This window comes from Dromiciops gliroides, chromosome 4 (genome assembly GCF_019393635.1).
Source record: "Dromiciops gliroides isolate mDroGli1 chromosome 4, mDroGli1.pri, whole genome shotgun sequence".
Taxonomy (NCBI): Eukaryota; Metazoa; Chordata; class Mammalia; order Microbiotheria; family Microbiotheriidae; genus Dromiciops; species Dromiciops gliroides.
The window spans coordinates 263,722,168-263,730,400 of NC_057864.1; the positions used below are offsets into that span (position 1 = coordinate 263,722,168).

Consider the following 8,233-nt stretch of genomic DNA (forward strand, 5'->3'; position numbering starts at 1 on the left):
TGTCAGTTATCACATAAATTTCTTTTTTTCTTTTTTTTTCCTTCCCTCCCTCTCCCTTTCCCCACCTACTCTAAAGATGGCCAGTCATGTTCAACTCTTCATGATCCCATTTTGGGTTTTCTTGGTAGAGATATTGTAGTAGTTTGCCATTTCCTTCTCCAGTTCATTTTATAGATGAGAAAACTGAGGCAAGCAGCCTTAAGTGATTTGCTCAGGGTCACACAGCTAGAAAGTGCCTGAAACCAGATTTGAATTCAGGAAGATGAGTCTTCCTGACTTCAGGCCTGGGAACTCAATCCACTGTGCCATTGAACTGCCCTGTTCCTACTTAACATTGAGACAACCACTTGTGAGCTATAAAGATTAGGCATCATTCACAACATGGACTTTCATTTCCTACCCTACCACAGTCCTTTGAATTGGACCCCATCATCCAGGAATCTCACCATCAGGAAACCCATCATCCTGAGAGATTGCATCAGCCAGAGCACTCACATTTCATCAGAATCCTGTATCCCTGTGACTGGAGAGCTGAAAGGTAAAGCAAAGAACTCCTCATGAAGCCTCTCTTTTAAAAAGGCTCCCACATCATCCACCTCTTCCTTTCCTATCTGCTTGTGCACCTCTAAACTGGACTCCATCATGTTTCCATAGGGTACCATCTCTGCTGTCCCCCACCCACTTCTTTTTCAGCTTCCTTTTGTGTGTTGCATTCTCCCATTAGACTGTGAGATCCTTGCAGACTCTTTTTCATGTTTGTATCTCTATCACTTAGTACTTAGGGGCAAAGAGGTGGTGTAATGGGTAGAGTGTCAGGCCTGGTGTCAGGAAGACTTCTTCCTCAGTTCAAATCTGTTCTCAGACACTTACTAGCTGTGTGACCATGGGAAAATCACTTCACCCTGTTTGCCTCAGTTTCCTCATCTATAAAAGAGCTGGAGAAGGAAATGGTAAACTACTCCAGTATCTCTGCCAAGAAAACACTAAATGGGGTCAGGAAGAGTCAGACACAATTAAAAGGACAAAATGAAAACAAGCACTTGCCACAGTGGGTGCTTAATAATATTTATTCACTGACTGATGGATTGTTTGGTAGAACAAAATCCTTCTTGGGACTCTCCTTGATTCAGTCACTCCTTCATAGAGCTACCCACATTCAGTTACACAACCCTATATGGGGTCATAACCCACAGTTTAAGAAGCTTTGCTCTAAAAATAATAATAATAATAAAAGCTTGGCTCTAGAACAGATATGTCAAACATAAAGCCTACAAGTCATATGTGGCCCACAGCAATTACCAAGTTGGATGGAACCAGATTAAAATGTAATTGGGAGGAGGCAGCTAGGTGGCGCAGTGGATAAAGTATTGGCCTTGGATTCAGGAGGACCTGAGTTCAAATCCAGCCTCAGATACTTGACACTAGCTGTGTGACCCTGGGCAAGTCACTTAACTCTCATTGCCCCGCAAAAAAAAAAAAAAAAAAAAAAAAAAAAACAGAAAAAAAATGTAATTGGGAAATATTTAACAAAATAAATGAAAATGCAATAAACCCTAGACAACGTTAATGTTTTTCTCAGTCATTGTGTGACCCACTGCAATCTTTATGTATGGCTTAGTGGCCCCTATTTCTATTAGAGGAAGACCTTAAGGATCTTACGTAACACCAAGAACTAGAGTGTGGAAGAGTAATATCCTAGCCTTTGCCCCCATGAAAATTCGGTTAGCCTTTCCCAAAATGTATTAAGACTCAGGGGCAGCTAGGTGGTGCAGTGGATAAAGCACTGGCCCTGGATTCAGGAGGACCTGAGTTCAAATTCAGCCTCAGACACTTGATACTTACTAGCTGTGTGACCCTGGGCAAGTCACTTAACCCTCATTGCCCTGCCCAAAAAAATGTATTGAAACTCTCAAAACTTGGCTGGCTCAGAGAATTAAAGGCTCAGATTATTGACATCATTTCTTCATCACCTAATTATAAAATAACCAAGAGGAGCTTCGAGAGACCACTGAGGCTTGGTTGATGGGAAAAGGTGCCAGTCAGTGAACTAGCATTCATTAAGCATCTACTGTGTCTTAGGCACTGTACTAAGCACTAAGGGTATAAAGAAAGGGAGTAAACAGTGCCTGATCTCAAGAAGCTCATAGAGTATTGGGAAAGCCAATAGATAAATCAGAGGGAATGCCAGAGGGAAGGCACTATGATTAAGGAGGAATGGGCAAGGATTCTTGCAGAACATGGGACTTTAGTAGAGACTTGAAGGAAGCCAAGAAGTGAGCAGGTGGAAATGAGTACATGTTACTTTCATATAGAAGGTCTTAGCAAAATTTTTCTACCCCTTCATTTGCAGCAACTGTTGGTGCATAAACTGAAATAATTTCACGTGGGTTGAATTATTCTGACTTTGTGAAGGGGGAAGGGGGAAGTGTAGGGTGCAAAAAAGGAACATTGTAACCAGTCCATGATTCTTTGCTTTCCCTTAATTAGAAAGAAGAAGATCTATTGTTAGCTCAGGGATTAAGGAACAGGGGTGGAGAACCAAAACAATTCCATTAAGATGTTTCCTGATTGAATGAATGGGTATTATAGAAAAGTTGAATGAGCTCTATGGAGCTAGATCACTGGTTTGGAAGGACTTCTGGAAGAGGAGAGACAATCTCATTATAGAGCCACAAAGATGCCAGAGGAAGTGGTACTCAGTTTCAGGCCAAGAGCTAGCTTTGGGGAACTATAGCTTCTCTTCATCATTCTTCTTTTCCTCCTCCTCCTCCTCCTCCTCCTCCTCCTCTACCACTACCACTATCATCATCATCAATAATATAGAAGTTGAATATCAGTCTAGTATGAGATTAGGTAATTTTTATTTATATGCACTTAAATGTATTATTTTTGAATTTGTATACCCACTTTTCCCCTTGTAAAGAACTTCTAGGGGCAGCTAGGTGGTGCACTGGATAAAGCACCGGCCCTGGATTCAGGAGGACCTGAGTTCAAATCCAGACTCAGACACGTGACACTTACTAGCTGTGTGACCCTAGGCAAGTCACCTAACCCTCATTGCCCCACCAAAAAAAAAAATACAAACAAACAAACAAAAAAACCCCAAGAACTTCTAGAAAATGTACTTATGGTCTGAAGTATGTGTGGGCAGAGAGTAGAAGGAAATAGGGAAGTGAGATCTGGAAATGAGCCAAAACATACAAGGGCAGAACCAGGAGGAGAGGGACTAATAATTAGGGTTCAAACTGCAAATGTCAGAACCCAAAGAGCCAATCTCTCTCAGGGACTCAGAAAGGTCAAGGGGGCTTGTTGTCTTGAGATGTCTTATGGGTCCCTAGGTACCTCAGAAGTTTTCTGGGGTACATCAAAAGAACATTCTCCTTGAGAAACTAAACCAAAGGACAGACACACCTAAAGAGATAATTCTCCCTTTAATTCCCCTGTGCTTCTGGTCCAAAAGCCAGATGGGTCTTGGAGAATGGAACAGGACTTCAGGGAGGACCTTCACCCTATTGTCCCTAATCCATATACCATAATAACCAGATTCCAGGGAATTCTTCCTGGTTCTCTGCAATTGACCTTAAAGATGTTTACATTCGTACATGCAATGTGTCATCAGAATATGAAAAAGCAGAAGTAAATTCTTGATTTTTTTCCAAAATTGCAGAGGAAAGAGAGAGACTAGTAGAAGCCGAAAGGAAATTCATTGAAGATAGAGTAAAGAAAATAGTAGAACTGAAAAGAAAAGTGAGTGGTGATTCAGACAAAGGATTTATTGTTATTAATCAAAAGGGAATTGACCCATTTTCTTTAGATGTTCTTGTGAAAGAAGGCATAGTAGAAAAGAAAGAAAGAAAGAAAGAAAGAAAGAAAGAAAGAAAGAAAGAAAGAAAGAAAGAAAGAAAGAAAGAAAGAAAGAAAGAAAAGAAGGCATAGTAGCTCTCCGCAGAGCAAAAAGAAGAAATATGGAGAGGTTGACTCTTTCATGTGGTGGGATGGCCATAAATTCTCTAAAGGACCTAAATGTTGATTGTTTGGGACATGAAGGACTTGTCTATGAATACACACTGGAAGAAGAGAAATTCACCTTTATTGAGAAATGCGGCAACCCTTGATCTGTCACACTGTTGATCAAAGGACCAAATAAGCATATACACAGATCAAGGACACAGTAAGAGACAGTCTGCAAGCTGTCAAGAATGCCATTGAAGATGGCTGCATGGTTTCCCAGTGCTGGCACAGTGGAAGTAGCTATAGCTGAAGCTCTTATCAAACATAAGCCCACTGTCAAGGGAAGGGCCCATCTTAGAGTGCAAGCTTTTGCTGATGCATTGCTCATTGTTCACAAGGTTCTTGCTCAGAACTCTGGTTTTGACCTTCAGGAGACACCAGTTAAGATACGGGCTGAACATTCCGAGTCAGGACAGCTTGTTGGTGTTGACCCAAAGACAGGTGAACCAGTTATTGCAGCTGAAGCTGGCATCTGGGATAACTATTATGTCAAGAAGCAGCTGCTTCATTCTTGCACTGTGATTGCCACCAATATTTGCCTGGTTGATGAGATCATGCACACTGGAATGTCTTCTCTGAAAGGTTGAATAGAATTACAGGTTTCCATCTTAATCAGCTGAATCATGAAGGCCCTACAGAAAGAACCACTGGAATGAAGGATGGTGGTGCTGGAGCTAGCTCAGTCCCCATTCATGCCATTCATCTCTTTAGGTGTGTCTGTTCTTTGGTTAAGTTTCTCAAGGAGAAGGTTTTTTTGATGTACCCCAGAAAACTTCTGAGGTACCCAGGGACCCATAACAGATGGATATCAGGAAACAAGGAAGTTTGGGAAACAGTGAAAGACAAAGAGTCTTGAGGCCAAATTCAAAGTTCCCTGTGTGATATAGAGTGGCTCATGTTATAGTTTTAACCCTGGGTGACAGGGACCTGGTTAGTATGAATTGCAGAGATAAATTTAAGATATTGAGATGTAAAGGATATGTATACTTATTTTTTTCATCTACAATTTCCTAGGGCCAGGTTAGGCCATCACAATTATCTTTTAGCTTGGAGCACAATGCTCTGGCATCTTTGTGGCCCCATAATGAAGTTGTCTCTAATTAGGGTCCCTCTATGACCTTTGGTGATGATAAAGTTCTGAAGGGCTACATGTATTATCTCCTCATATAAGAATCTAAACAGTTTAATCTTGTTTAGTCCTAGATGACTTCTCATGCTTACCTTTTTGTGCTTCCCTTGACTCCTATATTTGTATGTCAATTTTTTTTACTCTGGTCTTTTCATTAGGAATGCTTAGAAGTACTCTATTTCATTAAAAATCTATTTTTTCCCTGAGTAAAATTATACTGGCTTTCTTTTGGAGAGGTTATTCCTGGTTGTAAGTCTAGATCGCTGATCTTCCGGAATATCATATTACAAGCTCTCCACCCCTTTAATGTGGTGGCTACTAAATCTCCTGTGATACTGACTATGTCTCCTCAATACTTGATTTCTTTCTAGTTGCTTGTAGTATTTTTCCCTTGACAAAAGAGCTGTAGATTTTTACTGTATTTCTGGGACTATAATTTTTTACTTTAATATTTCTTTTGGGGGTTTCTTTCAAGGGTTGATGTGGATTCTTTTCATATCTACTTTACCCTCTGCTTCTAAGCTCTCTGAACAGTTTTATTTTTTGATTTCTTAAATTGTGATGTCTAGGCTATATTTTGTTTATGGCTTTCAGGTAGTCTAATGATTCTTAAATGATCTCTCAGTCTGCTTTCCAGGTCAGTTTCATTTTTTTTTTCTATTTTTGGCTTTATTTTATTATTTCTTAATGTCTCATGGAGTCATTAGCTCTCAGCCCATTAGGAATCATTTCTCCTTCAACATTCACAATGCACTGCATTGCAGACTATATTTCAGAGGACCACCAAATCTACCTGGGATGGGAATGGGATTATACCTGAACTGATTCCAAAAAGAATACCAGGTACCCCAGAAAACTGACTGAGGGTTAAAGAGATCTAAAGCATAAAGGTGGATGCTTCATATCAACTCAAAGCAAATATGCACACAAATATACACAGTTATTATATATGTGTTTGTGTAAAAAAATTGAGCATGTTCTTAAAACTATTTGTTAAACTCTTATCTTTTAAAATTTTTGTTCTCTACCAAAGAGAAATAATAACTAAAATCACAATAATTATAGAAAATTGCTCTCTTTTATTTAGTGTAGTTCAGTTAGAAAAGTACTGGGACACATTGCTATCCTACTATTTATCTTTCACATTTAATGTTCTGTGAACTATTTCACAAGTAGATGAAATAACTGCCTTCTATAATTGAATAAAAGTAAGTTCATCTACTGTAGATTTATCAGAAGCATCCTCAGCACAAATCTAATAGTAGACGGTATGATGAGAATTATATCTACCTCGTCCTGTTCTAATGTAATGTTTTTCATTTATCTATTTATTTTTGCTGGGTGCCAATATTTAATATGGTGATATTTACTAAAATTGTTCTTAAATTTTCATTAATTAATGTTTGATCCAGGAATTGTGGGAAACAGTTTGGTCTGAGATGATGATCTGATTCCAGTATAATTTATAGAGGGTATTTGGAAGTCTGGATCTGTAGTATGAGTATTTATCATTTCTCAGTCCATGAAATATAGCAAGCTTCTGTTGTATAATTTAAAACATCAGATCCTGTGTTTCTGGGTATTCAGTAGGTACTAAATCTTTGCAGCCTCTAGGTTGCTGGGAAATTATATGGCCTTGAATTACCATCATAGCCTCCCCAATTCTATAAACAAATCCATTTGGCTCAGTCATTTGTTTAATGCCTGATTATCAACATATCATTAGCTGAGTTCATTTAGATGTCAGCCTTTTTAATTTTACTCTTGGACCTTAGCCATTTCATCAGTTCCATCTGTTGGCAAACCATTTTTTGTTACATTCAACAAAACCAAAATAATGTACCTATAGCAACCCTTTCATTATTGCTAAGTGAAGTGATTTCAACTTGTTCCAAACATATTCATCTAAGTTTTAAAAACTACTTTAGTCCGTTTATTGTATTTTCTGAGGATGTCTATCAATCCTTTTCCTCCTTTTTTATGAGAAAGAGTTCATCTTTGTAGCTTCCCTAGGGTAACAAGCCCTCTGTTTCATTAATATTGGCTTTTTTTAGTCTATTTTCCAAATATGATATGGTCCATTTTGCAGTCCCAAAGAGTACATTAAGACTTGTGTTTCTTATGTGTTCCTTGTTTTAAACATATTCTTCCTATCGTATTTTGACTTTAGGTTGCTGGTAAATCTCTTGATATATACAACCATAGCTTTCTCCTTTATACTCAATATATCATGCCTAGAAGAGATCAAGGTATTTAAAGGTACTGCCTTTGTCACCAAGTCAATTTGAACTCCAAATTCAAATTAAATCCTTTATAGTTCCTTGGTTTACATTAATCATTTTCCATTTATTAAATCTAAATGAGAGTATGATATTACTGATAATCTCTAAGGTCCCTTCCACTTATGAAATTCCACAAGATGAAGGAGCTATTTCATATATTTTTCAGTGGAGCTATATAACTTGATTTCATGAATGCACAAGTGATTAATGAGATGTTTGGGTTTGATTTCCCATTTAACGTGAAAGTCAAACAGTTTTATTTACAAGAAACAATAATGGACTTAGGACTAGACAGAATAATAATGATATTAAACTATCTCCCTGGGGTAGAGGGAAAGCCAAATTTTATATTAATGGTTCTTGGCATTATTTTGTTGGGAGCATATTTTAAATAGAGAAACGTTTCCGCTGTTGTGATAGAACCAATATCTACCAAAACCCCCTATCCCTCTCTTCCAATCTCAGTGAGGCCCTAAAAAGTAACAAAGTTAACACCTCATTGTTGTGAGAGTGGGGTAAGGCTTAAGCTAAACCTCCCTTAAAGCAGCTTTCTAGTAACCTTTGGTATTAATATGACTTCCTGATTACCTAGAGGTAAGGAAGGTCCCACTTATGTCAGGTCTGAGCTTTTTCATCTTGGTGGATGCTATAAGAACAGGAGATTCACCACACTGGCCCTGCTGAACAGATGAGTTTCATATGGAGACAACAGAGGCCATGTCAGTACAAGCTAAGTACTACTATATCCTTGTTACATTTCCTTATAAAGTAGTTCTAAGTAAACCTCCTTTTATTAACTGAATAATTACCT

The 8,233-nt window shown here is 38.3% G+C and overlaps 1 pseudogene; it reads left to right on the plus strand.

Annotated features, from left to right (window-relative positions):
* Positions 1-381: 381 nt before the first annotated feature.
* Positions 382-4,598, plus strand: LOC122755005 (annotated as a pseudogene).
* Positions 4,599-8,233: the final 3,635 nt, after the last annotated feature.